The sequence below is a fragment of the Neofelis nebulosa genome, chromosome 6 (genome assembly GCF_028018385.1).
Source record: "Neofelis nebulosa isolate mNeoNeb1 chromosome 6, mNeoNeb1.pri, whole genome shotgun sequence".
NCBI classification, from domain to species: domain Eukaryota; kingdom Metazoa; phylum Chordata; class Mammalia; order Carnivora; family Felidae; genus Neofelis; species Neofelis nebulosa.
The window spans coordinates 16,872,223-16,883,687 of NC_080787.1; the positions used below are offsets into that span (position 1 = coordinate 16,872,223).

The 11,465-nt window shown below is 40.8% G+C and overlaps 1 long non-coding RNA gene across 1 annotated transcript in view; it reads left to right on the forward strand.

Moving 5' to 3' along the window:
* LOC131513751 (uncharacterized) overlaps nt 1-8,674 on the forward strand; it is a 45,951-nt gene extending 37,277 nt beyond the window's left edge. The window contains exon 3 of the long non-coding RNA XR_009262765.1: nt 8,392-8,674. This is a non-coding gene — a long non-coding RNA (uncharacterized LOC131513751). The remainder of the gene's footprint in view (nt 1-8,391) is intronic.
* The last annotated feature ends 2,791 nt before the right edge of the window (nt 8,675-11,465 follow it).

Here is an 11,465-nt window from a genome sequence, read left to right on the forward strand (position 1 = left end):
GTATGTTTGTGATTAACTGATTTATATATTTGGGTGCTTTCACATTTGAAGCATAAATGTTTACAATTGTTAGATCTTCTTGGTGTATAGACTGCTTAATTTTGATATGATGCCCTTCTTCATCTCTTGTTACAGTATTTATCTTAAAATCTAGATTGTCTGATATAAGTATGGCTACTCCAGCTTTCTTTTGGTGGCCGTTAGCATGATAGATGGTTCTCCATCCCTGTACTTTCAATCTGAAGGTGTCTTTAGGTCTAAAATGGGTCTCTTGTAAACAGCATATAGATGGATCTTGTTTTCGAAGATGGCAGAACAGCATGGAAGTTTTTTGTGTGTCTCGCGTCCATGAAATACAACCAGATCAACACTAAACCATCCTGCACACCTAGAAAACTGATCTGAGGATTAACACGACAATCTGCACAACCTGAACCACAGAACTCAGCCAGTACGGGGTGCGGAGAGGTGAACTTGGGGAGCAAGAAGCCGCAGAGGGCTGGGAGCTGTTTTTGCATGCAGAGAGAGGACTGAGACAGGAGAAGAATACGGGAAAAGCACCCCCCTGAAAAGCAGCTGGAGAGAAAGTGGAAAAGTGGAAACAACCGCAGGGACTGAACTAGATGGATCTTGTCTTCTTATCCATTCTGTTACTCTGTGTCTTTTGATTGGAGATTTAGTCCATTGACATTTAGAGTGAGTACTGACAGATATGAATTTATTGCCATTATGATTCCTATAGAGTTGGAGTTTCTTTTTTTGTAATTTTTATTTTTTATTTTTTATTTTGTTAAATTTACATCCAAATTAGTTAGCATATAGTGAAACAATGATTTCAGGAGTAGATTCCTTAATGCCCCTTACCCATTAGAATTGGAGTTTCTGATAGTGTTCTCTGGTTCCTTCTAGTCTTTGTTGCTTTTGGTCTTTTTTTTGTTTTGTTTTGTTTTGTTTTTTTCTCCCCTCAGAAAGTCCCCCTTAAAATTTCTTTCAGGGCTTGTTTAGTGGTCAGGAACTCCTTTATTTTTGTTTGTCTGGAAGGCTTATCCCCCAGATCCTTTGGAATGCCTCTCATGGAGCCTATTTGTCAAATAAACTACTAATTAAATAAAAACAGCAAAGAAGTGCATGCTGTTAGATTCAGAGTTTAAAGTTTAGCAGGGGGAGGGGCACCTGGGTGGCTCAGTCGATTGAGCCTCCGACTTCAGCTCAGGTCATGATCTCATGGTTCTTGAGTTCGAGCCCTGCATCGGGCTCTGTGCTGACAGCTCAGAGCCTGGAGCCTGCTTCGGATTCTGTGTCTCCCTCTTCCCCGCTGATGCTCTGTCTCTCTCTGTCTCTCAAAGATGAATAACGTTAAAAAAAAATTTTAAGTTTAGCAGGGTGAAATTCTGTCTGAAGAATTGACAGAAGCAGGGGTTATCTTTTCAGAAGGAATTTTGAGATGTTTGCTCTTGGGGTCCAAATTTAATGGTAGCTTAAAATGATGATCATCATGGGCCATGATGTATGATATAAATGATTGATTCTGAAATGATCTCTTACCAGTACTTGGGAAGAGAGGCCATGAACTCCGTTATTTGACATGAGCTTTATGTGAAGGAATAAGGAATAAGAAACTCATAGGGTTTGCACGTAGTGGATTTGATTAATTTCAAAATTAAAAGCCCCAAAGGATTAAGAATACAAGATAGAGTCTTTCCCTTTTTTATACTCGATAAGAATGTTAGACTGCACTACAAATATGAATGCATCAATACCAGAACTTAAATAAAGTCATCATTTACTTAAAAAAATTTTTTTAACATGTATTTATATTTGAGAGAGAGAGAAACAGAGTGTGAGCAGAGGAGGGGCAGAGAGAGAAAGGGAGACAGAGAATCCAAAGTAGGCTCCAGGTTCTGAGCTGTCAGCACAGAGCCCCATGCAGGGCTCGAACTCACGAATCATGAGATCATGACCTGAGCCGAAGTCAGATGCTTAACCGACTGAGCCACCCAGGTGCCCCATAAAGTCTTCATTTACTTAATGTGAGGGAGCCATACCCAACAAAAAAGTCAGACACAGCCCCCTGAAAGCCAAACAGAGCCCCACTTGTGCAGGGTTCTCCCCAGGGGGAGGCATGGTGCAGGGGTTTCCAGACCTCAGCCTTCAAGTCTGACCTTACATCTTTATTTTAGGCTATGGATTTCCTGCTTTACCCTATCCCCACCATGAAATTTCTAACAGAGAGAGAGATCAATGCCCAAATTTGGAAATTTAGAGCTTACTTAAGCAATATAAATTCATCAATTAATGTTCTGTAAACATACTCCTTTCTCAGTAAAATTACTTCAGAATAGCAATGCTGTAGTCAATGGCTATCACCAGAAAATGTCAGAGGGTTTGAAACACTTGGCTTCTCCTCCCTCTGTAATCAGCCAACTTCATTATGCTTTCTACTTAATAATTATAGATCTTATTACCAGAGATGGGTTTAATAACATAAAAATAATAGGCATCACAAATTGCCTGCGCTCCCAAAGGACTAGAGATTTGTGTCATTTCATACACCAATATGAAAACGGGCCTTTTGTTTAACCCGTTTAACCCATGGGTTAAACAAAAGGCCCGTTTTCATATTTCATAGTGAAATGATAAGATTTAACAATAATGTGAGCTACACAAATCCTTTCTGAGAAAAATGCCATTTTATCCCTGCTTGGAGGAACTGAAAATGATACATCATACCTGTGCCATTAGATTTCTTTCTCTCTGCACACGAGCCAATTCATGTATAATGAATATAAAAATATGCTACCACTTTGGAATTTTTAAAATATCTTTTGTTTTTTACTATAGTGGTAATAGTACTCATTGTAGAAAATTTGGAAAACAACGAAAAGTATAGAGAAAGAGACAAAAATCACTTACAATCCCACAGTCTGAAAATTACCACTTGTTAGGATTTGGGTTTATTTATTCCAATATTTTTATAGATACATATTTTACATGGTCGAGATAATGCACTACTTCATACTGCTTGTTTTATTTAATATAACCTTGTGAGCATTTTTTCTTTTCATAAAGATCTTGGCAAACATGCTTTTTATGCATTTATCCTCCATGATATGAGCACACAAGTTACTCCAGTAGTCCCCGTTGATGAGCATTTAGATACCTTACTTTTTCAGCATTATCCGAAATACTTGATAAATATGCGTGCATATTTGTTCCATGAACTGGGACCCAAGCCTTTGAGGAAGGGAAGAGGGAGCTCCCTGTTGACTGAGGCCATGTCTCTGAGAGTTTTGAAGGAAACAGTCCTAGTAGAATTATAAGGTCAGGGGCGCCTGGGTGGCTCAGTAGGTTAAGCGTCCGACTTCAGCTCAGGTCACGACCTCACAGTCCGTGAGTTCGAGCCCCACGTCGGGCTCTGGGCTGATGGCTCAGAGCCTGGAGCCTGCTTCCAATTCTGTGTCTCCCTCTCTCTTTGACCCTCCCCCGTTCATGCTCTGCCTCTCTCTGTCTCAAAAATAAATAAACGTTAAAAAAATATTTAAAAAAAAAAAAACAAGAATTATAAGGTCAAAGAATATAAACATGTTGAGAGTTCTTAATATATACTAACACACTGCTTGCTTTCCAGAAAATTGTCCCAATTTACACTCCACTGTGCATACAAGAATTCCCATTTCACTGTATCTTTGGCAGCATTGAGTATTAATATTTTCATACATTTTTTAAAGTTTACTTGTTTGTTTTGAGAGAGAGAGAGTGAGCAAGCAAGTACAAGCAGGAGAGGGGCAGAGAGAGAGGGAGCGACAGGGAATCCCAAGCAGGCTTCACACTGTCAGGGCAGAACCCAGTGCAGGGCTCAAACTCACAAACTGTGAGATCGTGACCTGAGCCAAGATCAATAGTTTGACCTTTAACCAAGTGAGCCACCCAGGCACCCCGAATACTAGTATTTTTTAAGATGGAATGGTATATCAATGGATTATTAGTGAATTTGAACATTTTAGTTCCGAGGTATTTTAACTCAATGCAAGAAGCATAAAAATAAATTTTTGTAGAATACTTCCTGCTAAATTGATATAGTGAACACTCCTCTCAGCCAATTCTGAATACTTACAAGAAAAATACTTTGATTATCATTCTAAATGTGAAGGTTCTCTTCCTCTGGTTAAATAAAGGCAGCTTTATTTTTAACATTAATTCATGGCTTAAAGCAAAATCTTTGGTTAAGGACAGTTGGGCGTTTTTCTTGGTTCTTTTTAAAATTTTTATTTTTATTTATTTATTTATTTTTAATATATGAAATTTATTGTCAAATTGGTTTCCATACAACACCCAGTGCTCATCCCAAAAGGTGCCCTCCTCAATACCCATCACCCACCCACCCCTCCCTCCCACCCCCCATCAACCCTCAGTTTGTTCTCAGTTTTTAACAGTCTCTTATGCTTTAAGTAGGCTCCACACCCAACATGGGGCTTGAACTCCCGACCCTGAAATCAAGCATCACATGCTCCACTGAATGAACCAGCCACACACCCCAAAGTTGGGCTTTTTTCAAGCCAGAAAGACTTCAATATATTAGGGAATATGGAAGTTAATATTAGTTGGAAATTAAAAAAGAAAAAAGTTCAGAATTTTGCCCAAAAAATGTACTTTTCCAGTGGTAGAAATAATTTTAATGTCAAGGGAAAAACTTCTGAGCGTATGCAGTTAAGAAAAATACTTGCTTTGGGGCGCCTGGGTGGCGCAGTCGGTTAAGCGTCCGACTTCAGCCAGGTCACGATCTCGCGGTCCGTGAGTTCGAGCCCCGTGTCAGGCTCTGGGCTGATGGCTCGGAGCCTGGAGCCTGTTTCCGATTCTGTGTCTCCCTCTCTCTCTGCCCCTCCCCCGTTCATGCTCTGTCTCTCTCTGTCCCAAAAATAAATTAAAAAATGTTAAAAAAAAAAAAAAAAAGAGGGGCGCCTGGGTGGCGCAGTCGGTTAAGCGTCCGACTTCAGCCAGGTCACGATCTCGCGGTCCGTGAGTTCGAGCCCCGCGTCGGGCTCTGGGCTGACGGCTCGGAGCCTGGAGCCTGTTTCCGATTCTGTGTCTCCCTCTCTCTGACCCTCCCCCATTCATGCTCTGTCTCTCTCTGTCCCAAAAATAAATTTAAAAAAAAAAAAAAAAAAAAAAATGTTTAAAAAAAAAAAAAAAAAAGAAAAGAAAAATACTTGCTTTTTGCACGTCCGTGGCAAATGATTGCCTGTTCCAATCAGAAGACTCTCCTCATTGATCTCTCTACGTGTCTCCTGTGCTTTGAAGCTAGAACTTAGCATTAACAGGAAATTGACTTTTCTTTTTAACTCTTCTAGTTACAAACACCCACAAATCTACTTCTTAAAGGGCTGAGGTTCATTTTTCAGAAGTATCTCGACCTCCAAAATTATGTAAAGTGTCAAGCAATTTCTTGAGCACTTAAATATGCACGAACAAAGAGTTTTAGGTAAGAACACAACAGCCAGCAGAAGGCAAGACAGTTTCTGACCAAAGTTTACACGGTGGGATGCAGAAACCCTTGCACAGTCTTCTTCTATTCCCCACCCCACCCCACCCCACCCCACCCCCGCCTCCCCCATAGACTTGATCGATATTAAAGTTTCCCAAGGACATGCTGGTTACACTCTGTTCCTTGGGTACGTTATATCTGAACCACACAACAGATGCTGCCAACTAGGAATAATTACTCCCATACTATAGATGAAGAAAGTAAAGCTCAGAGAGGCTAAAGTTGGGAACCTACGTCTCTCATCCCAGAATCTAGGCTTGCTTTCATTTTATTTTTAACAATATATAACATATGTGTGAAGAGGGCATAGAAACACATCACACCAAAAAATAAAATAACCACCATTGCACTCACTGTCAATGTACCTTTAGCTCAGCAGCCCCCACCCCTGAATTTCGTGCTACTAATTTGCTTTCTTTCCTTTATAATTTGTCTTTATATGTCTGTAGGCCTAAACACTGTATTTTCAAGTTCTGCCTGTTTTATATTTAATCTGTACAGAAGTGATGAATCATGTCTTTCTTTTGTTATTGTTCATTTATTTATTTTTTAATGCTTATTTATCTTTGAGAGAGAGAGAGTGCAAGCAGGGGAGGGGCAGAGAAAGAGGGAAACACAGAATCCGAAAGCAGGCTCCAGGCTCTGAGCTGTCAGCACAGAACCCGATGTGGGGCTCAAACCCACAAAACCTGAGATCATGGCCTGAGCTGAAGCTGGATGCTTAACTGACTGGACACCCCGGTGCCCCCAATGTCTATCCTTCTAAGAAAAATTCCTTTGTCATGAATTGATCACATACCTCTTGCTATGTCTCTACTCCTAGGCTTTTAAAACCAAAAAGGCCTAGATTCATAGTTTTAAGGTAGGCTTGCCAGATTTAGCAAATAAAAGTGTAAATAACATTTCAGCATGTAGATACCATACAATTCCGGGGACACACTTCCACTTAAAAAGCGTTTGCTCGGGGCGCCTGGGTGGCGCAGTCGGTTAAGCGTCCGACTTCAGCCAGGTCACGATCTCGCGGTCCGTGAGTTCGAGCCCCGCGGCAGGCTCTGGGCTGATGGCTCGGAGCCTGGAGCCTGTTTCCGATTCTGTGTCTCCCTCTCTCTCTCTGCCCCTCCCCCGTTCATGCTCTGTCTCTCTCTGTCCCAAAAATAAATAAAAAACGTTGAAAAAAAAAAAAAAGCGTTTGCTCATTATCTGAAATTCAAATGTAACTGGGCATCTTGTATTCTGTCTTGCAACTGTTTTAAAGAGACTTATTATATCAATCTTGATACCTGAATGCCGAGTGCTAACGACACTGGAAGATAATCAGCATCTTTCTAGTGACCCCCACAACACAGTGGTGGAAATTACGTGGATTCTAAACTTAGAAATGCAGGTCCTAATTTCCATTCCATGGGCTTTTGGTTATGTGGTCTTGGACAAGTCCCTTAAACTTCCTGAGCTTTGGTTTGTTCAGGATCAGGAGAGACTTCCTCAAAAAAAAAAAAAAAAAAAAAAAAAAAAAAAAAAAAGCTAAATCAAATGCTAACATCCAGACTTAGAAACCAAGAAATAATAGCATAAGCACATTCCTTAGAGATATGCAGGGACCCCTAGAAATCCTGAAAACACTAAGTTAAAACTCCAAATGTTCGCCTCTGAGATGCAGAACCATGAATGGAGTGTGGGCAGGAGTAGAGCAGGAAATGCTCTTTCTTAAGATAAGTGCTCTAGTGGCATTTCATGTTTTTAACATCAATTTACTTCGAAAAATTTTCAGTCGTTAAAATAGAAATTGAATGGGGGTTAAAAAGAAAAAGCAACCCTGTGAGAATGAGTTCTAAAATGATAATAAATTGGGATAGTCATAATGCCTCCCTCGAAGAGTTAAGGATAAAACAGGAACGTGTGTATAAGAATTCTAAGAAAATACCAAAGTTGATCTCATGCCCATCATTTCAGATAAGGGAAAGGAATGGTAATACCCTGCCGTCTTGGAAGAAATTGACAGCAGAATTTCCCCCCAGCATTGTTTTATAGGTCACTCAACCTTGACAGGCCAGCGTCTGTTTAGTCTTTTCTAGTTCAACGCTCACAAGAGTACAACGCTCCTGAAGGCCTTTGTAAATATTTTTCACTGCCAATGATGAATTCAAGTTTTAATTCCAAAAAAGGAGAACTCCTCCCGGGCTCCTGGTGGAGGGCAGCGTCTTGAAGAAGGCAAGGTGCCCCTCCCAGCTTATCTGTGAAGTAGGTAGATTCCCACCACTCCAGTGAGGAGCCAACTGCCCCGAGCCCTGGAGCTGACCGCAGCTTCTGCGAGCAGCAGCGCCTCCTGGGGACGCGCCGGGGAGATGCAGCGAGGGGCTGGTGCCGCAGCTCCGGAAAGCGCATCCTCAGGCTGCGCTCTGCCCTCTAGTGGCAGCAGGTGCTAGCTACTCTTCGAAAGTGCTCACTCCCCTCCAGCGCGTCTTCTCCCTCCTACAGAGCAGAGAATTTTGAGTCCGGAACACCCAACGCCCGCCCGAGAGAACTAACTAGGGAGAGAGACAAATGAGAAACAGTGCAGAGGGCACGTGTTGTTGAGATGTGGATGAGAGACTGGGTTTCCACTTCCTTGAGTGTCTGTCCTCTGAGCTAGCGTGGTTCCCTGGAAATTAGAAAAATAAGGCTAATGCACACAGCAACAATGCATTTAAGTCACAGGACTTGCATTCTGAGATTTTTGTTCTGCCAAAATTTGGGGGCTTTATGAAATGATGATGACAGTAAATGGTGATTTTTTTTTTTCCTTTAAGGTCCCATGTCGTCTCCCAAATGCTTTGCAAATGTTTACCCATTTGTTACATCTCCACTTCTAGGAACCACTGTTCCAACCCACCATGGCAACCTTTCACATCCTAACCACAGAATTATTTTCAGTTGGAGTGGACGTCTACAGTTGTCATATCCTGGGAAAATAAGGTATTCTCTCCATGTTACTGATTTGAGACCTAGGCAGGATAAGCCGTCTGTCTGCCATAATTCAAGGCTTTGCGTGTAACAGGTTTTCAGAAGGAGTAGGTCTTCAGAGTCTCTTTAGTGAGTATTAGACTGAACACGGGGAAGTTTGGGACAGTTGTTATCGCTCCTGATGGCTTTCCTCCTGGCTGGCATATGACTCAGACTAGGGTTGGAGAGGAATTACTGGGTGGGGTGGGGAGGAAGGCTTCGCATGCTGCAGAGAGAGAGAGAGGGAAATAAAGGCCTACGAGAAAATGGGAAGGTTCTATACCATGGAGGGGGCAAGGGAGGGAGCCTTAAAACTAGCTGTGAGGTCAAACACATGTGGTTCCCAGAATAACCAGGTGCTCTGAATACAGGGAAGAGCTAAGTAAACCCCCGCTGCTAACACGAAATCCAAGCAGTGTGGCAAAGTGACCTTCAAAACGTTCTGTAAATTTCACCTTCCACAAACTCTGTTTTACCCTTGCAGAAAAACTGTTTCCATGTAATGATGTTAGTGAGGACATAGAGAGATCGGAACCCTCCTGCATTGTTGATTGGAACACAAAACAATGCAGTTTCTATGGAAATCAGTGTATCACTTCCTCAAAAAGTTAAACATGGTATTACTATATAAATCATCAATTGTATTCCTAAGGATATACCTCCAAAGAACTGAAAAACAATGCTCTATTCATAATAAGCAAAAGAAACAACCCAAATGTCTTTCAACCGATACATGGATAAACCAACTGTGGTATATCCATGTAATGGAATATTACTCAGTCCAGAACAGGAATGAAGTACTGACACGTGCTACCATGTGGATGAACCTCAAAAATGCTATGCTAAGGAAAGAAGCCAGACACCAAAGGTCATATATCCTATGATTCCATTTATATGAAATAGCCAGAATAAGACCTGCCTGTGGATTGTTCTGTTCTGTGGATTCACAGAAACAGAAAGCACATTAGTGGTCACTAGGGGCTGGGGACAGCAGAAAACAGAGAGGAGACTGCTTAGCAGGTACACAATGTCACTTTAGGGTGATGATCATGTTTTAGAATCAGATGTGATGGCTTTACAACATTGTCAATGGACTAAATGCCATTGAACTGTATACTTTTAAATGCTAAACTTTATCTTATGGTACTTACCTCAATAAAAGTGAAACAAATTATAATGGTTTAAGAATCTATTTAATGACTAGTTACTCTAGTTATAAAGAGATAATGAGAAGATAATGAGAGAAATCTAAGTAATTTTCATGAGTTCCGCCTGAATTTAAGTAATCAAATTTAAAGGGTTCTCTTTTTTTCAACTGGTTGTATATTTAAAAACACTACACTACTACTAAATACAAATCACTACCAAACTTTAATAATTTTATAATCATGGTGCACCTGGGTGGCTCAGTCAGTTAAGCATCCAACAGTCTCACAGTCTGAGAGTTCGAGCCCTGCACTGGGCTCTCTGCTGTCAGCACAGAGCCTGCTTCAGATCCTCGGTCTCTCTTTCTCTCTGTGCCTCTCACACTCATTCTCTCTCTCTCTCTCTCTCAAAATAAATAAATAAACTTTAAAAAAAATTTACGATCACCCCTGAAGTTCACTTTCATGACCTTTGATTATCATTGTGCAAGTAACATCAGGATGAATGTGAATGAAAGGATTTCTGGACTCCATCCGCTGTAGTCAAATTGCCATAGTTTATAAAGCTTACCTACTCCACCACAGTAGAGAGAAAGAAGTTAGAATTGGTTAAAAATCGGTTAAAAAAATTGGTTAAAAAAAATCATTAAGACCTTTGGAAATGGGTGTGTCATTGAATGCCTTATTTCACTGATTTGAAGCTGCACATTTTTTCCCATATTTTAATATTGCTGAAACTGAGATGCCTCTTACACCCACCGAGGCCAGGTGGCTGTCATGATGTAGCTGTCATTGCTACGTTGTAGCCTAGTGCTAACTAGGCATCAGAACATTCTTTTTGATTTTACAGATTTTATTTTATTTTTTATTCAAGTATAATCAACATACAGTATTATGTTAGTTTCGGGTGTACAATATAATGATACAACAGCTCTATACATTACTCAGGGCTCTTCACAATAATTGTGCCCTTAATCCCGATCACCTGTTTCGCCCATCCTCCCATCAAACTCCTCTCTGGCGACTATCAGTTTGTTCTCTGTATTTAAAAGTCTGGCTTGTTTGTCTCTTTTTCCTTTGTCTGTTTTGTTTCTTAAATTCCACATATGAAGGAAATCATATGGTATTTGTCTTTCTCTAGCTGGCTTATTTCACTTAGCATAATACCCTCTAGGTCCATTCATGTTGCTGCAAATGGCAACATCTCATTCCTTTTTATGGCTAAGTGATTAATATTCCATTGTATATATATCACCTCTTCTCTATCCATCCATTTATCAATGGACACTTGGGCTGCTTCCATATTGTGGCTATTTTAAATAAAGTGCAAAAAAAAATCATTTGCAAATATCTGCTCCCATTCAGTAGGTTGCCTTGATATTTTGTTGATGGTTTCCTTCGCTGTGCAAAAGCTTTTTATTTGTGTGTAGTCCCCCTAGTTTATTTTTGCTTTTCTCTTGCCAGTGGAGACATAGCTACAAAAATGCTTCCATGGCTGATGCCTATGTTTTCTTTTCTTTTTTAAGATGATACAGTTTCTTTTTTTTTTTTTTTAATGTTTACTGATTTTTGAGAGAGAGACAGAACACAAGTAGGGGAGGGGCAGAGAGAGAGGGAGACATACAATCCGAACCAGGTTCTAGGCTCTGAGCTGTCAGAACAGAGCCTGATGCGGGGCTCAGACCCACAAGCTGTGAGATCATGACCTGATCTGAAGTCGGACACTTAACCAACTGAGCCACCCAGGCGCCCCACCTGTTTTCTTCTAGGACTTTTATGGTTTCAGGTCTCATATTTAC